Source organism: Cygnus olor, chromosome 3 (genome assembly GCF_009769625.2).
Source record: "Cygnus olor isolate bCygOlo1 chromosome 3, bCygOlo1.pri.v2, whole genome shotgun sequence".
Lineage (NCBI taxonomy): Eukaryota > Metazoa > Chordata > Aves > Anseriformes > Anatidae > Cygnus > Cygnus olor.
In genome coordinates this window covers 50,771,814-50,793,557 of record NC_049171.1, presented here as the reverse complement: position 1 = coordinate 50,793,557, position 21,744 = coordinate 50,771,814, and positions in this window count along the sequence as shown.

The following is a 21,744-nucleotide window of genomic DNA, read 5'->3' as shown; positions in this document are numbered from 1 at the left end:
ATACAGTCTTCCTCAACAGTCAGTGAAGATTTTCCTGTTTCCATTTCTAGACTCAGCCAGCCAGACTTGTCATAGTGCATTTAAAAACAGGGGCCACAGGATTATTAAACCTAATAAATGATGGAAGAATTAACCTCAAACTACTAATGAAGTAACTCCCATGAAAAAGTCTACTGGCTAGAAACATTTCTTTCCCTTCCTTTCTGCAGAAAAGGGAACAGATATAAGGAGAAAGATGACTTTGTACTGCATGATACTTTGAGTTATCCATTTTTACCACGTAAAGTCATTTTCTAGTTTCATGCTCAAAAACTCTACAATGTTCTAGGGATTTCAAACAAAACTTCATCTGCCATTTGAACTAATAGTTTAAATTAACTTACACCACACATACTCTCCACACCCCCAAATGGAAGGAAACAAAAGCAGTTTGTAAATTATAGCTCTGAGAAAAATTGCTTTCCAGCCTCAGAATAAAAAGATAATCCTACATGAGAAATATGGAAAAAATGTAACAGTATCCTAGAATATGATTATGTTCTTCTGCTACCCCTGCTGCTTGCATCCCAGAAAGATCAGGAATGGATGAAGCAAACTCCTATGGGAGACATATCCTTTCCTCATTCACCACAAAGTCAGGAAAGGAAGAGAAAAGGATGAGAAGAAAATGATTTGTCTCCTTCCCTTCCGTGAGAATAAGGAGGATCCAAGAGATCACACGTAGATTTTCACTAGTTCAGAGAACATCCTTCCCATTTGAGAAAAGGACATTTCTATTGTTACTAATTTCATGAATACTAGCTAGCAGAGATCTTGGGTATTTGGCAAAGTACCTGAACACTAGCAATAGAGATGCTCATGTTTTCCAAGCAAAGCACTTGCTGCAACTACTTGCTGCATCAGGCCCACTGTAATATGGAATTTGTCAAGAGTTACTGTTCCTGCTGACATATTCTTTCAATTCGTCCTTCAAAAATTAGAGAGAGAAACAAGTGGCTCCCTGTTGGATAAGTAACAGATCTACACTGTCAGAAAGACTGTCTCAGACCCCACAGACAGAGCCAGTCTGGGACATCCTGCAAATTTTCCTAGACACTATCCAAAATATATGGTGCCCTGTTTTTCAAATATCACACCATTTATCTGTGCTTTCTGGAAACATTTCAGACAGACACACAACATACCAAGATGATTGCTAGAAAATGGAATATTCTTTCTTCCTATCTAAATGAAAAATGTTGGCAGCTCTTTCTTTGGAACAAAATTAATGCTCATCAGCACGGCACATGCAGGAAGATCAAGTCATAGCTCAAATTACAAACATAACAAGAGTTTAGCATGAGGAGGGAAAAAAGGATGGAGATGATATTTGGCTAATGTTCAGATGGGCCTCATTACCAGAATTAGGCCTGCAATTTTACACGTATATGCAATTTTTCACATTTTTCTGTGCTTCAACTGTCAGGACAATTTTTGAGATTACTTTTGGGAATGTAACCTACTGAACGCGAAGCATAAAATAGAGTACAAAAGGGAAACTAATGTATTCTTAGGCTAACTTCTAATTTATTTTCAAGATTTTGTTCTCATTATTGTATATTAAAAATCAATAACATTGAGGCTGGGAACAATTCAGTAATATGTTGAGAACTCTGCCTAATTAGGACAGAATCAAACAAACAGGCTTAATTCCAGCAACCAAATACCAAATGCTCAGAATGCTTCACGAAAGTAAGTCTTAGGAAAAGACCCTGTTATTACTAAATCCAACCACCACACACTTCAGTCTGGGAGGAATTTACAAGCCATACAGTCCTTGGACAAACCTTGTAACGGAAAAATTCTGTGTGAAAATCCTGCAGACACTTTCCCCTTATAAACAATATTGTTATTTCTTTGTGAAAGGCTTATCACATTGGAACTTTATCTTAATTTATTTCTCACACAAGACAAGAAATGGTTGTGTACTTAAAAAAAATAAAATAAAAAAACAGATTGTTACATTATTTGAAATTGTTACGAACAAGACAGTGACTAAAATTAAAATGGTGTGGAAGAGCTTTCACAATGCTAAACTCAGGTGCATAAGTTGGGACCTTGGCATCCTTAAGCCTTTTATACAGTCAGTGGAGAAACAGAGCAGCTCCCACCAAGCAGTGTTTCAGAACAAGGATTAATTTTAGTGTTCTGAAGTACACTCTGGCAAAGATCCTTAGAGAAATTCAGAGAAGGCCATGAAGGGTGAGTAATGCTTTCTGTACTAGGACTGAGTAAGTATGCTAGGGCTCTTCAATGTGCAAAAAAAAAATAGATAAGGTGCAAATATAACAAAGGCCTATGAAATCATGAGTGACTTGCAAAGTTGGAATTGGGAAGGAATGTTTATTTGTGTTATCTGCTTTATGAGCTGGTTGCCATCACTTAACAGTTGGTAAATTTGAAATAAAGACAAAAATGTGATTCCTTACCCTCTGGCTTGGAAGCCATGAAACTTGTTTCCACAGGGTGTGAAGATTATACATAGCAAAAAGTAGAGTGGATGAGCTGATGGAAAAGAATGTTTTTGCAGCTTGTGAGACTTATCTTTGTCTCAGGATGTCTGTAAATCACAATTTACCGGAGTTTGAAAAATAATCGAGGACAAATCATAAATCTAACTTTGCCCCTTCACTCGTTTTTTAGGGTTGGACCAGATGACCTCTAGAGGTCCTTTCCAACCTAAACCACTCTGTGATTCTGTCCTTCTGTGATTCTATGGTGTCTACATTTGTCCATTGCTAAAACTGAAGAGTAGGCTGAAAGAACCTTTGGTCTAATTCAGCTTTGCTGCCCTGTTCCTACCTCTTAGATTAAGTCCTTCACAAACTCACCTCCTGACATAAAATACACTGTTAAAGACTGAAAATTGAGTTTTGAAATACTAATCGGGGTAAATGCACTCTGCTGCACTTCCCTGACAGCAACCTTGGAGACAGACTGGCATTCTGTTAGTGACCCCTTTACTTTTAACAGGGAAATATCTGACACCAGGTTTGTGTTTAGAACAACATACTTCCTTTGCTGAGTCAACACACTCAGGTTGGATAATCTGTTCTGGTGCAACTGGCAGGGAGAGAATGGGATTGTTTTTGCCATCAGTCTCGGCCCTGGCAAAAACACAGGTCACTACAGGAAGTAGTCAGTCTCTGGAAGTTATTTCTCTTGAGCTTAAACCTGAGATGCCTAGGGAGTAAGGGGACAATTTATGACCCTCTGTATTCCTATGTGGCTGGAAGCCAGGCTGTGATCTGGACATAAGTTTAATGCTGTCTTTTCTCAGATAAACTCCAAACTCCTGCAGCCAGAATTTGTCTGAGTAAGAATAACAGTAAGATGAAACATTTCACGTCTTTAGCTTTAAGCAGAGTTAAATTGACATTAAATAAGGGATTTGGGTTCTCTTTTCTTTCCCTGGAAAGATAATGACAATGCATTTTTTTGCTTCTGAGGCACTTCATTGATAAAATGATCTATCTCTGTTAGCTACTTTCTCTGTAGAAAATAGGACACAGATTTGGGAGAGCCAGCAGGGCTGGGTCACGTCTTGAACTCTGTAAGTACATTGCTATGGCTTTGGTTAGTGAAGAAGGTATTTGTGATTAATGATTTGTGATTATATGTGACTAGGCACCTATTTTCCCTAAGAACTATAAAATCCATTTCTCAGTAGTAGCAGTTTCAGCTGCATATGAATAAAAATCTTTCTCCTAACTTTTGGAGAAATGGCAGCAATGATTATTTCCTTCCTGTCAACCACAATGTTGTAAGATATTTCATTTTGAAATTTTGGAGTCACTAACTATTCCGAGTTTCAACATTTGTGTGGAGGCAAATGAACTCTGTAGCCAGAGGAGGAAAAACTTACTAATCCTGACCAGTAAAATTACGGAAAAAGTAGGAATCCTGTTAGGGAATATTGTGAATAAAATAAAATAAAATAAAATAAAATAAAATAAAATAATAAAATAAAATAATAGTTGAATGCTTTTAAGAAATTCCAATGTGGTTCTCTCTATAATCACATTTACTTCACAACAACAACAAATTAGAGTAAAAGAGACATTTCCAAAATGCATTATTCCATTTTAAAATAAACGTCCAATGCGGATGTAATGATCCATCTCAAAACTGCCTATATCTTCCTATTCACTGTAGGGGAAGCCTAGATTATTGAAACTAGATATATAGTTTCTAGGTAGCTGAAGATAGGGGAGTTCACTTTGATTTTCCTGTTGCACGGTTTAATTTTCGATTTATTTTCAATGTGAAGCTTTCTGTTCTCTTGAGCTGACGTCTACTGTCGCTCACCCCTGTCACAGGGGATGCGTCATCATCATTGTCACAGTCCCTGGAAGGCAATTTTCACCTGTGGCAGCTAACATGAAAATCCAGAAACATATGTTTTAACCCTCATTTAAGTAGAATCTGCAAAGCTTCTGACATTTCATATGCAGTCCTTGCTAAATTAAACTGTGTGTTTCCATCTTGCTTTTTATTGAAGCTTCAAAGAACAGTTAGAAAAATGTTGACATCGAGAAACAAGCTGAGAGCAACTAATGCATGTTTCTCTGAGTGCTGTGTATATACAATGAGACCCTTTCACTTTATGGTATTGTGAATTAAGAAAACGATATTAACGGTGTCAATAAACACTATAAGTTCTTTCTGAGCCTCAAAATACATATAAAAATTAAATTCTATAAAGACTTTGGCTTGGCCGAGCTCATTCATTTATGGTGTCATGTGCTTCATGGCACAATTTAAGTATCTTTTTGATTGCACAAGGTAAAAACCAAAGTAATTCTATGTCCAGAGCTAACCATGAATGAGGTTAATGTATGGCAAGTGATAATGCTGAAGAAAGTACTGGCAGTAGTACCATGTGGGCTTTCTCCTGCTCTATGAGGTTCACTCATTGGAAGCCATAAAAACTGGCTGGTATAACAGCAGTGTTTGTAATTAGAGTTAATGGAGTTAGTTGAGACCACAGGAGGGGGAAAGTAGCTTTGATCCCAGGTGGCCTCATAGCAAGAAGGCTCTCAGCAAGGGAGCACTGTGAATTGGAAAATATTAGAGGCATTTGCTGCAAAACCAAGAAGTCACTGCTGGAAAAGACCTAAGAATATAATTTACAAGCAGCACTAATTTAGTTTTCCATCTCTATCTCCTCAGCAACTTTCTGTCTAGTCACAACATTCAAAATAAGGATGAGGTTTTTTTTTTGCCATTTTTTTTTTTTAAGCTAAAAATGCTAATTGTTTCTAATTATTTCTTGAAGTTTATATTGTCTTAATCAGGAAAGAAAAAGGTAGAATTAAAACAGATCTTCCAAATCATTCCTGAAGGGGAAGAAACATCATATTAATTATTATTAATAAAGTAACAGTATTGTTTCATAATAGCTAAAATATTTGATTTTGTGGCTTTTGGGGTTTTCTCTTGTCACCGTTACTGAATGGACACTCTTGGAAAACCTGTGAAATAACTACCTTACTTAACAAATTTATTAAGATTTCAGCTCACTTATAAATAATATTTAGAGTCTCTCTATGGTGTGATTATTGTATCATGACAGACTTTTGGAACATTACCTAAGAGATTTAAAATTACTCATTACTTAAAGACATTTGTGATTTACAACAATAAACTAAGCAATCATCTCAGTTCAAGCAGATGGAAATTACATTTGCAGGATGCATTTTATTTTTCATAGAAAATGATCTCCAACTATGTTAACACTTATTTTTGCTTTCATCTTCCCATAATCAATGAATGAATGAATTTAAGAGTCTATTGCAACTTATTTGGTTAAAAAAAAAAAAAAAAAGAAATCGTAAGAAAGAACAAATTAAGGAAAAAAATGACAAATTAAGGAAAAAAGTGTCTGGGGCCTTCTGCACTTCTGCTTTTAGCTGAGTACTAAGGTTGCAATGGGAAACTGCTGAGATGGAGGGACATACTATATTGCAAATAATAAAATCTATCAAGACAATCCATTTGTAAGTTCTAGGAGTTTGCTGACACCATTACTTCAGTAATAAAGGAAAGAGTTGGGGAGCATATCAAGAGAAAGTTATGTAGTGATATTTCAGGATCATAGATTTTTGAAATCGGAAGGTGACTTTTAATCAGATATAGAGATATATGGGAGAGGACAGTAGTTGTGGTCTGATCACACATCTCTGCACAAAAACTCATGAGCCTGGGCTTTGGGGAGCTTTCAGATGGGAACATTTTAAGGAAAGCATCCACAATATCTTGCAGATGAGACTAAAACTTGTGTAAGGATCTTAGGAGAGCAAGACTGATGATTTACAAGGGAAGAGATGCATAAGTGTTGGGAATAAAGTACTTTGGATCTAAGTTTGCAGATGACCCCATATGTACAGATGCTTGCTGTGAGGGAACAACCTGGTAGACTACACAGTAACCAGGAACAGACAATGATAGGAATGTCACTGGCACCTTTGGAAACAATTTGGCAGCACAGATAATGGAAAACTGGGGAGTCACTTGGCTCCATCAGCCACAAGTGGAGGGCACATGGTCTGTGAAGACATGGCAGAAAATGACCGTGCTTCATGAAGAAAGGGTTTAATACATTTAGCAGAATCAGAGGTTCATTATTTAGTTTTAACCAACAATATTGTTCAAAATTCTATTAACCACCCAGAGCTCTAGAGAGTAATAAAAGTAATCTTTTTCTGGGACCAGTTCAAGCAGAGTTTGAGCCTTGGAGGTGCCTGGCAATTAAAGGGTGGATTACTCATAACCAAATAAAATGTTTGCTTTGGGAGGTGGAATGAAGGCAAAGGGAGTCTCAGTGCAATTAAATATAACATCTTGAAGAAGCTTGTATATATACACATATATATATATATGTATATATATATTTACACAGGCTATTGTCATTCTGTTCTCATGCTGATGACCTCAATATCCTGCATTAGGAATACTCATTTAAGTATAAATATTTCAGCTTTATATTGAGTGTCAAAAAGGCACAAAGAAAAAGACAGCAAACAGGCTGACTTCAGATCTCTGTTAAATGCTCTAAGATCTCCTCTGACTTTACACCACTGCTGTCACACACATACAAGGAGATTTATGTGTCCATCCAGTCCTTTAACTGAATTTATTAAAGATGGTATTTCCGGCTTAGTGAAAGTGACTGCCAGCTCTGTCCATTCCCACACTTGAGCAGCATTTGGCAAAGATAAAAAGGAATTTATCAGTAAACTATATTTTTTATGTTTTTCTGTGCACCTTTCACTCCCCCACCCATTATTTTTTCACCAAATATCAACATTCTCTATGGAAAACAGTCACTTCCTTTCTGTCTGATTAAAATCAGCAGTGAAGGAAGATGGGGGGGCGGGGGGGGAGGGAGAGAGTAAAGAAAGAACCACCCAGTGCACCGAGGGAAACCTGAGAATGATCAATTAATCTTCTGTTTTCAATCTGTGATCTCTGCTGTCTTGAGCCCCATAGTCTTTTGTTTGTACAAATAAAATAAACAAATTAGACCTGATTGAGTGTACTGGAAAAAAAAAAAGAAAAAAAGAGGGGGGGGAGGGGGAATTTTCAGCAGAAAGTTTAGTAATTACAAAAAATCCTTGCAGCCATTAGATAAATTCCTGGGAAATATGAGATTCTCCAAATATTTTCTTGTACCCAGTGTTCTGATTCCATCACGTCCTATGCACTATGGCTTTGATTACAAATGAATCAAGGCTCATCTTTTTCTTGGGCCATGGCAAGTGCATTCCCAGCATTTAAAAAGGGAGTTTTTTACATGCCAAGATCATCTGTGATTTATTGGCTCATGGGCTCATCTGGATTTAATTTTTGAGTCTGGCACCAAGTCCCTAATTGGTTTGGTCAGTTCATTCCATTTCTCAGTTCTGAAGCTCCTCATCTGTAAAACTAGAGGGATGATAAACACACCAGAAGCCCTGTCAGTAACTTGCTGGAGCCCCTATGAAAACAGCAGGGACATAAAACATGGTCTGAGAGAGTAACGGTGTTACCTTGTAGGATCTTGCCAAAGACCCACCTCTTGCACTTCAAGTCCTGGGATGTCACAAGGAAGGTAACAAATGCAGGCTCTGACACACTGAGGTAGGAATATTTTGCAGCTGCTTCCTGCTCTTGATTTTAGTTCACTGTACAGAAAAAGGGTATTCCACTATGTCACCACCTACATGTGATCTTTCCTCAAATAGTGCACCTGGTTTCAGGTAATTACTTTCTACTGGATGTTAATGCATATTTGTGGTGTTTGGATTTGAATGGAGATGACAATCATAATGAAACACATAATTGTTATTTTCCTTGTATTTTAAAAAGCTTTCATAGGTGACTATAAACGGAACTGTAATTTCAAATAAATGCAATTATTCAATCTGATTTCATGTGCACTGCAAGTGGAGAAAAAGGAAAAGAAAAAGCACAAGCAGGTGCTGAGCTGCTTCTCTGGCTTGCTATTAAACAACTACAACAACAACAAATTCCTCCAGAGAAGGCCCTCTGCTACTTACTTACTTTCCAAGGAAGATCTCAAGGCAATGAATAAACGAGGAGACAACTCTCCTTGCAGGAGAGAATTTACCAGTATGTGCTTGGCCAGACCAGAAACAGGCTTACGCTACTACTCCATGACCTACTTGGTTTGGTCATTCAATTAATTAATTTATTTATCATTTGCAAATGGCAAATTGCATACAGGAATGAGAAAATGAGGTTATATACTTTTGGACTATCAATAAGTCCTGAAGACATTTCATATAAACTACCTGGGGACATATACATTCTTCAGGAATAACAGGGGAGATACCTTTAAAAGGAAGTTCGCGAAGTTCAATGAGGAAAGTGCAGAGTCCTGCACCTGGGGAGGAGCAGCCCGAGGCACCAGAATGTGCTAGGGGCCACCCAGCCGAAAGCAGCTTTGCAGAAAAGGGCCTGGGGGTCCTGGTGGACACCAAGTTGAATGTGAGTCATCAAAGTCCCTTGCTGCTAAGAAGGCTAATAGTATTCTCGACCGCGTTAGGCAAAATTTTGCCAGCAGGTCGAGGGAGGTGACCCTTCCCCAATATTCAGCACAGCTGAGGCCTCACCTGGAGTGCTATGTCCAGCTGGGCCCACCTGTACAACGGAGACATGGACTTACTGGAAAGAGTACAACAAAGGGCTACAAAGATGATGAAAGGACTGGAGCATATGTCAAAAGGCTGAGAGAGGTGGGATTCTTCAACATGGAGAAGAGGAGGCTTGGGGGATCTTATCAATGTATGTAAACACCTGAAAGGAAGGTGCAAAGAGGATGGAGCCAGGCTCTTTTCAGTGGCGTCCAGGGACAAGACAAGAGGCAATGGGAACAAAATGTAACACAGGAGGTTCCATCTAAATCCATAAGACCCACTACTGAAAGACTCCTCAGAGAATCATAGAATCATTAAGGTTGGAAAAGACCTCCAAGATCATCTGGTCCAACCATCCCCCTACTACCAATGCCACCCACTAAACCATGCCCCTAAGTACCACATCCAACCTTTCCTTGAACAACCCCAGAGACGGTGACTCCACCACCTCCCATTACAATGGAGCAACCCATTTGTAAGCAATGTCTAATCACTCCTTCTAAGAAAATTCTCCTAATTTACAACCTGAGCCTGAATCTGAACTTGAGGTCATTCTCTCGTCCTAAAAGAAGTTGGGAAATTTTCCTCATTGGAGATAGTCTAAAGCCATCTCGGCATGGTCCCAGAAAACCTGCCTTAGGTCACCCTGTTTGAGCAGGGGGGTTGGACCAGACGACCTCCAGAGGTCCTTTCCAACCTCAACCATTTTATGATTCTGTAAAAATCACAAAGTAGAGAAAATGTCTTGAAGTGGCAGAGAAAAGATACTAGCTTTCATTATATTTCATTAATATATTATTATTATTACTATTTTAAGTACTTAGTATGAGAGCACATGGAACATTTTCCCACTGGCTTGGAGAAACAGAAGAGAATAATGGCAACACTATGAGTAAAAAATCAGGAACACAGGTATTAGAAAGGTAGAACATGGTATGAGCTTACATATAGTATAACCTACAGATGACTGTTCTGGTGTCTCTGATAGAAACAAAACATCCTAATTTCTCTCATCCATGAAACAGTGTTTATGCCTGAGTAACATTTCCTGTGATCACACTTTCAAGTATAAATATTATTTTGTATGCTGATAGCGGGCAGAAGGAAAAATTCCTTTTATACTGAAAGATAAGAAAATAAGCAAACATAACTCTTCTAATCTTTTTTTTTTTTCTTTACGTGCTCTGGATTCAAAAGAATGTAGCAGATGCTTTTTCTCAATTACTCTTTATCAAGAATATTACATACAGATATGTTTTGGAAAGTTTATTTTTTCTTTCAATTAAAAACAACAAAAAATGTTCCATGGGATGGGGAACACCTCTTTCAAACCTTGACTTGCCAATATTTTAGTAGTCACTGGGTAATTTTATTATATAAATCCACAGCTAGGAAAGAAAAAAAAATGAAAGAAAAAAAGAAAAGAAAAAAAGAAAAAGAAAAGAAAAGAAAAGAAAAGAAAAGAAAAGAAAAGAAAAGAAAAGAAAAGAAAAGAAAAGAGAAACCACACTATTTCCTTTGTCTGAAAATGTACAGAAAAGTTCAGAAGTAATTTTCACAGCTTTAAATATAGTGACCTCGTGCCCAATTCCCAAGCCATTTATTTCTACCCATCTTGCGTTCATTTGCCTAGTTCAAAATGCTGTTGATCTCTGTGATGCTTTCATCTAAAGCTAAGATTATTTGTATCTGGGTTTCCCCAGATGTGTCCCCCCTTTTCATTAGAAAACATTGTCTGGATGGCACCTGAAGTTCCTGAGTATTCTTCCATGACTTCTGCATGTCTGGGCAAGAAGCAGATGCCAGGGAGTGGAAAACACCAGGTGTGCAGGTCTGTTGTCAGAGCATGAGCAAGGAATGGGGCTCTTAAAGAGCTGCTGTTCTCACCAAGGGGAAAGCATCAGACAAGATAAAGGAAATGTGTGGCAGGGTCAGAAGTAGGCTGCCCTCACCTTCTCACGTGCAACAGATCTCTCCTGAATGCCTTGACTACACAGCAGTTACAAGCTGGGTGCTGTGGTTGTTGTGTCCTCCGTGGTCAAGGCAGACGTCTGTCAAGCATACCCTTTGCTTCATGTGCTGTTGTACACTTTCAGTACAGACATTTGATGACTACTTCTATTAACCCTTAGAAAGCACAGATTTATACCAGCTTGTATTTAGAAAGGCTCTCTAGAATCACAGAAAGGAATTGACTCTTTTTGGACTTTCAGCTTATATAAAAGGAAGTGCGTTTATAATTTATCCATTTATCAAGGAAACGACTGTTTTCTGGTGGGACATTAGAAAAATATATATTTCTTTCTTTGAAGAACATTTAAAAAATCATGTGTCCCAGGGTGTTCTGGTGGCTTCCTTCATGTGTGAAAACATCCAAAGGTTGTAACTAAGTTTTCTTCTTCATGGAGTAGTTGTACAACCTCAAGAAAATAATGTGTTTTAAACACACTACAAAGTTGGAAAGATCATTGCTAAATATGCATTCTTTAGGAATTTAGAAAAGAAATGTATGTTAAAATCTTGTTTCATTTTATCTGTTTTTTTTGTTTTTGTTTTTGTTTTTGTTTTTTTTTTAACTGAAATGCAATCTTGCATTTTAGTATGAGAAACTAGTGGTCAGTATTCCTTCTTATTACTCTTTTCTTACTTCAAGGATGTAAGACTGAATGTACTAATGATTAGTCCCTCTCTCCCCTCATACCCAACACACATTTTCAGTGAAAAGCCTTGAACTTTCTTTTCTTTCTTTTCCTACTTTTTTTTTTTTTTTTAAACGAAAGAAGGAAGAAAAAGCAAAGCAAAATATAGAATTCTCTCATTTCATCATTAGGAGGTAAATCCTGTGTCAGCTTTGGCCAGGCTGTCCTAATTTTTGGTATATAATTCTGGTAGTGGCAGTCTACACAGGCTCCCTTCTGTGTGCAAAAATAATCCCTGGTTTTTATACAGCTTGGTGAACTTCATTAGGAGGGCACTGGGGAGAAAAAACCAGTAAGCTCAAACTTTACAGCAGCACAGACACATTCAGAGCTCTGCTAGGTCAACTAGAAGTCTTTTGATATCAGAGAGCACGTGTCCATTGAGAAATTGTACATTAAATGAAAAAGAGATGGGGAGGGAGGGTGAAAGTAATTGCTCTGGAAAAATGTGCTTCTTGTTCTATGATATTTTCATGTGACTCTTCAGAGTGAGAAGAGAGCAGCTGGACTTGTGCTCATTGTTTTGGTCAGCCTAGACTCTTGCACTGAGAAACTGCGGGAACTAACTTTCAGGGAACTGTAAACATCATAATTTCATTAATTGCTTTAACATGTGTTTCTTTTACATGTCTGAAAGCAAATGCAATTGAAAGTTGAGGTTTCTGTGGCATTCCTGAAAACAAATCTGACTAACACTATGGACCAAACCTTATAGAATATATTTTGGAGAAGAAGCAGTTATACAAATAATAATTTTTTACACTGATTACTGAAAATGTGTGACAAGTGATTATTACAATTATACCTTGAAACAAATTTTAGTGTTTATTTGAAGGATATTACACCATTTAAAAGATACACTATAGAAGTTCTGACATTGTGAAGAAAGTTAGTAGAGATAAAATCATGGGGTCCTGTAGAATTTTAAACACTCCTACAAGAAGTGATTTAAAAACTACATAGGAACAGGTTTCCCACTGACTTTCAGCTATGTGTCATGTATGTGATTTATCAAAATCTAACAAGGACAGGAATACACAATGGGGAGTTACCAAAGGTTGTTGTACCTAGAAAATATATATGGTCATTAAGGATATTTCATGTTTATCTGCTTTATGGAAACATTTTTTACTTGCTGTGTCACTCATTCTCTCTGCTGTTTTCTTGGATTCTGTGAGCCTGGCTCTCTGTGCTTTTTCACAGACAGAAAACAATTAAGGAAAACATCTTTCTTTTCTGATCTGTCCTCAAGTGAGAATTGTGGGTTACTGAGTAGATACATGCTTCGGAAACAAAGCAGAAGATTGCCTAACAACAGCACGCTTTCTTTAGAAAAATCTCCTGTGCTTCCCATTTGTCTGCATCTGAAATGCTGCAAAATAAGTCCTTTTTCTGATTCCACATTATTTCTGCTTTCTAACTATCATATCTTGGTCAATTCCTCAAAGAGGAAAATACACACTTTAGAAAAGTATATTAACACAAGAAGTTACCTTTATTATTTACAAAAAGAAGCTTCTGTACAGAGTATTAAATGCAACTTTGAGTAAATATTCAAGCAATACTTGAGATATTAATAGAAAAGTAGAAGTGTCACTGACTTGACACTCAGAAGGCATGCAAATAAATTGTAACACTTTGAGTCAGGGAAGGTTACAGAAGAAATCCTTATGAACAGGGACTGTCTTGTTCGTGTAGTTGAATATCACTTTTACTGGGACTCTTAAGTGTTTCAGCAACATCAGGAAGAATAATAAAAAGAATAACAAGAAGTATAATGTGGGCATACTAAAGCTGATAGTACCATGCAGTGATATTCAGCACTGTTCATTCTCCTTTCAAATGGCAGTGCTTAGTAAATAAGAATGTAAGTGCCTTCTTTGTACTAAAAATAGGAGAAATAAACCCTGCAAATAACTGAGAATAAGGATGTTAGTATACTGTGGGATATTTAAGCCATTAAATCATGAAAACACATTGTTATTAAATAAAAGGGAGTAGCTTAACATCAGAGACTGCCATTTGCCACCCAAGGAACATGCCTGCATACAGCAGGAAGTGTGAGGCAGCCCCCAGCCCCAGCCCCAGCCCCTCCCCAGGCTGGGAGCAGGCATGCAGCCAACATCTTGGCAGTCTTGGGCTAGCTGCCTTAAATCAGCACTACATGCGCAGTGCTACTGAAAAGCTTCAGTAACCATGTGCATGCAAAAAGGGTTCACTTTGCAAGTTCTTTGCATTGGGTCCCCCTGCTCAAACGACATGGAAGCTCTGTGCCCATGTGTATGTTCTTTCAGGGCCAATGGATTCTTGAATACAGTGAAGGGTTGAAAATTGAGCCTGTTTTGTTAGGAGTAACAAAAGTAAAAGGCTGTGCTTGTCATTTGGGGAGCAGTTCCTTATTCTGCTTTCTTTTTGGTAATGCTGTAAGAGGTAGCCATCCTACCTCCCCTTGCTGCTGCTTCTTCATTCTAGGCAAAACACCACTTCTGCCTTCCTGGTGTCACCAACTGAATCATTTTCATAGGTTAAACCTACCTGAACACACACACACACACACACACACACACACACATACACAAAAGAGGGGGATCATTTTCTGCTGACTTAGCTTTGTGGATCAGCTCACCGTGTGGTCAGGTAGGACCCGAGCTGAAAGAAAAATGGGCGTGCAGCCAGGAGCCTTGGTTTGGAGCTGGACTGCTGTTTTGGTGACACAACCTGTTGGTTCAACTGTAACGTGAAACATCTCTTTGGCCTTAATGGAGCTACTTGGTAAATCGGGCAGCATTATGAGGCAAGGAGGCAGAATCTGACTTTCAGAAACAAAAAACATTCAACTTTGAGAAAATTTGCAATACTTGCTGTTGGACACTGAAGAAGGAATACAAACTCCTGTAGTTTTGACTTTTTCCAGAAGTATAGTTGACTGAGTTGTTTCGGTGTCAAGTGCTTTTGTAGAAGAACAGAGTACCACCCACTATTGCTAAGGTAGATTTAGTGTGGTCTTTCTTCTATTAATTGATGCCATTGCTTGGAAAACAGCAGATATATGAAGCTCATAAATGTTAGAAAAAGAAACAACAACAACAACAAATCACACAAATCTTGCAGCATTCTTGCAGCATTTTTTTATTTCAGCAATCATAAAGCAATAATAATGAAGTCTTGATATTCTGTATTCATATATGAAGAGTATCATTGCTCACAGCACCAATGAAATGTTATTGTGCTTAGTCTGCACTGGTTAGCTCGATTTTTGCACCTTCCATGCTTTAAGGGAGCTGCTATTAGTCTATTCAAGGGATTTAGTTAATCAGAAGGCAGTTTTCTCTGCATTGGTGAAAAAACAGGTAAGATACCTCTAATGCATATCAATGCAAAAACAGACTCTTGTACAGGACTGGTCCAAATATTAGTATTTTTTATCTGAAAATGTGACTGGCAATAAAGCAAATTACACCTCTAAAAAAGGCTGAAAGGAGACAATGAACATCTTTATTTTGGAGCAGGAATCTGACAGAAGTGTAGGATGTAGATGCATTGCCTTTTAAGATTTATTTCTGATACTATAAATCAAGAAAAACATTTAGGACAGGAAATCATCTTGTCCCAGATTCTGTGCTTTGATACAATTATTAAAAAAAACAAGGATCTGGGAGCTTCCACAGTTGACAATTCAAAATCTGGGTCTGCAGTCAGTTTTTCATTTTGATTATTTAAATTAAAGGCATCTTGTTAAAGAAGGTTTGAAACAGGTCAATATGAACCAAACCTTTCAATCTGTGCTTGAATGCAAGTTTGTAAACTGTTCATACTCGGGGTAAACTTTTGCCCCCTTTTTCCCATATTTATCAGTAAAATTAAGTCACTTGGTTTCTACAACAGAGGGTTTATTCATAGTTCTCTATTTTGTTCCTACAGCACATATTATTTCAAGGCAGTATCCCACCTGTATACTAGACTCACCTGGGGGTGATTATAGTTTCCAGGTTTTGAGAAAATGAGGTGCGCTCAACCTAATATGAGTAAACCCACAACAGCTTTTAATCTTTTCTTTAGTTTTTAGTGAAAATCAATGCATAACCCCAAAGGAGAACATTTCTTAAGTCTGGAATTATGCCACTAGTCAAGAAGACCCTCCAAAAGCTATTGTATTTTTGGTATAATCAAAAGTAATACTGTTATGCAGTTACTGAATACAATTCTATTCTGTAGGACCATGGTGGAATGAAAAAAAACACAAAAACCCACAGTTTTACCTGAATTTAAACACTGTCAAACAGTACATCACAACTAATTTATCCTGTACTTCACTCACAACTTCTCCTTTGTGCCTCATCACAGCACATGCCTCATTTGTATTTCCATCCACCTCACTGAGAAAGGCATGCCTCACAGATTGAGAAGCAACACTATAAAATGAGCTCTTTACATACACTTAGCTTGGCTGTTTCCAATCTCCTTGGCAATATCAGAGTTCTCTGGTTTAAATTAATTTCCCTAGTTACATATAGTATCTTGCAATTAAGTGTTTTAACTTTTTGGACTGAGTGAAACAACCTATATCCCCATTCCAAATGTGTGGGTGGTGAAGGAAAAAATATCTCGATTTTCACTGGGACATGCTTTGCCTTGCTCCAGATTCCTTCCTAATCAGCTTGTAAATGATTGATCTACACATACAGTTGTGGTCTGTTCACTAAGCACAGACACATTAGAAGCTGGCATAGTGAGGAGATACAATAACCTGAACGAGTGGTCTAAAGTTGGACTGAGCAAGACGTTTCTGCTTCCTTACTTCTGGAATAGCCTTCTCCTGTAAGGAAACACTTTGTGTGCATTGATAACACTGCAAAACTGAGCAGAATCTAAATTAAATTTAAAAAAAAAAAAAAAAAAAGGTGTTGAGGGAGCAGTATAAAAGAAAATTTTAGCCAAAGGGAGCTATTGCCACCTCATAGTCCATATAAGCAGAAAGTATGTTCCTCCTTATGTGAGGAACACTGAAGTCAATTTCTTGGTCTGAAATGCTTTGTGGTGAATCTATCTCCAGATATTGACTATGGAGGCAGCCTTGGAAAATGGCATCAATCTTTTCAAAGTTGCCTTGAATCGAGATTGCAATATGACATGTTTAGTTACTTTGTAGTCTCTTCTGGGCATGCAAAGGTGTGCTCTCTTCCTGTACTGTGTCGTATGTATGCTGGGTGAACTAGGAAAAATGGCTAAGGGCTAGCTCCTTTAAAAATAAAAAAAAGTTCAGTATTGGAAGTAACTGCCTTTTATAAAGGAGTGGCAATTCTGGTAGGAGCATTCTATTAGCCAGTCTCTACTCCAGGACATTTAATGTATTTCATATTAAAGAGCCCTTGGGAAGCCTCACCTTGGCTTTAGTGGAGCTGGAAGCTGAGCTTTTTCCTTCTTCCAAGCAAATTCTTCTAATTACTAAACTAGGGTGTCTTGCTACAATTTGTGCTCTTTATTCTTGCCCTACTTACTTCAGAATTATTTTCTGCTCAGGTTATGGACTTGAAAATATCTTCATATTTTGGTATCAAGCCAGAATACTCCAGTAGCTTGGATACTCTTTGGGAATATTGAAGATGTGAACTCACAAATGCAGAGAGAATTTAACCTAGATTTCAAATTCATGGGAGAGGGAACTGACTAGTAGATTACAATGTGAATGTATGAAGAAGTGGAGCTGTATAGTGGTTCTTTCTCTGTGCTTGTTTAAAAAGAAAGTGCCTTCACAACATTTGCTTAGAATCCTGTCCTTAGAGGTCTACATTAAATGTACATTGACAATATTTTCTGACTCTGTGAAAGGGCAGGTTCCAACAACTGCCTGAAGAATGAGTCTGCTTTGTCAGTTAATGCAAACAGTAATTCAACAACAACAACAAAAAGTGCAGTTCTGCTAGGACTGGATTAGATTAAAATCATAATGAATTTTTGGAAGGCACCCTTGGATAATGCATTTTGGAAGGCCAAAACAAAGTGAGAATTATCTAGAGACTTCCAATTCTCACTAATTTACTTAAACCACATAAACATTCCTCCTTAACACTCATAATGAATTGTTCTAAATTAAAGAGGTCATTTCAGATTTGAAATCAGCTGTGATTAAGAAAAAAAAAAAAAAAGAGAGAGAGAAAAAAAAAAGAAAAAACAACAACACAAATAAATGGAACACTTAACCAATCTATCACTTAACCAATCTATACATCTAGGGTTTGTAGCAAAATATCCATAAATATTTGTGTAACTCAGCTTATGCATTATTCAAAATATATTGGTCAGGAATTTGACTAAGAAAAAGAAAATAACACAATAAAACAACAACAAAAAAAAGAAAACGAGAAATAAATAAAGGTGAGTGATGGACAAAATATGACTAGACTATTAACAGCAGTGAATAAAAGAAACATTAGTCTTTTGTTAGGAATGAAAAAAATCTACACATGGACAATCTTGGACTTGGATAAGTCTCACTGGAATACAGTGTCTCTTAGAGCTAAGGTTACCGTATGTGTATACTTCTCTTGACATATTTTTTTACACACACACACACACACACAAAAAAAAAAAAAGGAAGAAAAGTAGGATTGTATCATGCCTAGATAAACAGTACATAACATACGTGCTGGAACTCATATTTCCTGGACATGTCAGATCCCCTGAATAATGAATACATACACTGCATATGCAAATGTTACAGAAATAAGGCAGCTGTATTGTGAAAGAGATACCTGCAATTAGGATTCAACAGGATATTAAGTCATATCCTTGCCACCTTTGTCCCTTGCTTCTGAAAGCAAGGGACAGGCAAGTAGCTTGTAAAAGAAGCAGTAATGTTGGCTGAGGCACTACTGACTCCTTCTCTTTTCTGTGTAAGACCTAAGAGATACTGAAGGACAAATGGGATGTCACTCTTCATTTTAATCAGCTCCCCACCATCTTTGAACACTCACACTTCATTTTTCCTGTTTAAAGACAAAAGTCTGGAACCCCAGAAATAGGTAGGAACAGCCTGAAGAAATGGGATATGCATGCGTGCACACACGCACATGCATGTATGCACACCAATGTTTTTTTGAAAGGGGGATCCCAATGACACAGAAAAAGTATATTATGAAATATTTTGGTCAAGATGTGGTAAGGTGTACTTCTACAAAAATAAATAAATTAAATAAATAAATAAATAAAATGGGGCATTTCATTCAGGTAGAGAAATCACACCTACCCTGGCCAAGTCCTTCCTTAGCCTTCCTAAGAGCCCAAGAAAGAAATGCTATGGACAGTGCTTACCTAAGGGATCACAACCAGATCATCAGGAGCCCACTGTTCTAGACACACTAAAAGCATGACTTTCTCTGAAAATGTAAGTAGGCAAATAAACACTTCAGATGGGCTTCATCATACACAAATTCTGCACTTGTAGTGCAGAATCCCTAGATGGTCAGAAACTTGGCCTAGAATCTCGACCCCACAGAAGCACTTGTGAAGTGGTGAGCACCACATCTTCCTGGCCTATTCTTGAAGCCCAACTGTACGTCTGTTGGAAAAAGAGATGTAATTCAGGGAAGACACATCTCCTAAGAACTGTGAACAAGATACCACACAGTTGGTAACAATAAGAATCAAAGAAAATTTCTGCCTGCATGTGGCAAAAGAAAGGAGTTATGGTAAATTCAATATGTAAGAAGCAAATCACATTCAGAAAAGGAAGCAAGACAAAAAAATCACACTCACTCCCCCACCCCCCCAAAAAAAAAAAAAAAAAAGGCTAAATTGCTAAGGTGGCTGCTCAGAATCTAGTCACAAATTAATACTGAAGTGAGTAGAGCAAGTCCGACTCATTTTTGTCAGGTAGGGACAGGACATGATAGTGGTCCCTTAGTTACTACAAAAACCAAGAAGTCTTCAACTCAGAGTAGACATATGCTCATGGTATGAATGTGCATATGGACAGTTTCTCAAAAGAAACCAAATCATTTCTTAGCAGACAAGACCCCTGATACATCCAGTCTGGCGTCATGCCTCTGGCAATAAATCAGGCTCAGTGTTTCAGAAACAATCTCTAAAATCCTACAGTGTATCTGCCCATTAGTGTAACATGAAATGTAAGTAAGCAACAGGGAAATTCCTTCATGATATTTTGTCAATCATGCATTCTGGATCATTAGTTTTTCATTGCCCTTGTCATAGTACGAATAACCATTAATGTTGTTTCTGGCAATAAAATTAGTCCACACTTTAAAAAAAATAAAAAAAAATCAAGTTATTGCAGTTAATTCTAACCAAATGGTGCCTGCAGTGCAATATCTCTATTTATTCTATTTTTGTCTCATATTAAAAAGTAATACAAGTCTATATCATAAAAAATGACAGGTAGGAAAATTTGCTCTTATCTCATGTTTTAGGGTCAATGTTTTAGGGTCTCAAGCATTGCGTGCAATAGATTCACAGACAAAAGGAAACATTTCATCGAACATCACTTCTCTTCACCTCTATTCTGATACAGGCTAAAAAATGGGTAGGTCCGCTTTTTATAACTTTCATAATTACCATATGTTAATCATTTTGAGATAAGATTTTAAGCTTTTCCTTTGCGTTTTTTTTTTTTTTTTTTTGGCATTGCTAGAGCTACCAAAGAGCAGAAAAATATGGGGAAGGTAACAAGATCCAAGGCCAAAATAAAGAATTAAATTGCTCTGAAAGGTTCTGTTTGTAATCCCCACACAAATAAACCCCCCTACTGTAAAATTATACATTATCTGTAAATATGATATACAACAATTGCCTATAATGGATGAGTTCCTGTTTTGCAATTCCTGACAAAAAGTGCTAATTTGTCTTCCCACATCTGATACAAAAGCCAGACATTAGGACATTAGTCTTTCTAATTTAGCTACCTTTCCAGTAGCTAAAATATATATAAATATATATACACACATTTATTTATTTATTAACTACTGTACCAACATACTACATATATAATATTCATATCACAGACACAGTAATACACATAGCTAACCCAGTGAATACACCCAAAGTGTTTTCAGTGCCTTCATTAACTTTTTGGACTACTTAAAAGGTATTGTCTTATGGAAAGCACCATATAATACACAGCACTGTGTATTTATTTTTGCAGTTATGTAAAGGGGCAAAGAGCAATTGTATAATCAAACCAACAAATCAGGTTTTCAAGAAAATGAAAACCTGAAAATGTCACATGAATCTATGGTAAGATTTCATTTTTGTTTCTTCGCCCTTTTATCCATCCTTCTCCTAAGCAGTGTAGAATGGTTTTCAGTGAAACAGAAAGATATTTCAAAACCAGCACTTGTAATACTGCATATTGAAACTGTGTCAGCATTTCCAAAATAAAACTGTTTTCTAATCTGTCATGAAAAGTGTCAATATTGTTAATATCTTTTCCTTTTCTCCTACTGCTAAGTTTAATTGCTAATTTATCATTCAAATATTATTCACAACCAAAATTTCATTTTCAAATTGTTGTTATTGTTGTTGTTTTGTTGTTGTTCAGCCAAAAAAAATATCTGCAGATAAAATCCCATGCTAGAAGTAAGGTCTGAATCTATATATATATTTTTTTTACCTGCAAACAAAACATGAAATCTTTTACAACAAAAATCAAAAGACTTGTATTTTATGGTGCGCTTTGTTTGCTTTAATCAAATTATCCACCACCTGAAAAGAGAACATTAATAGAGTATTGGAATTTGTGTGAGTGAATTTGAGGAAACTGATGTTACAGTGTCTGGCAAAATGAACACAAGTATTTAATAATATTTTATAAGTATGCTGTCAGATCAATTAAATCTACACCTCACATTTTC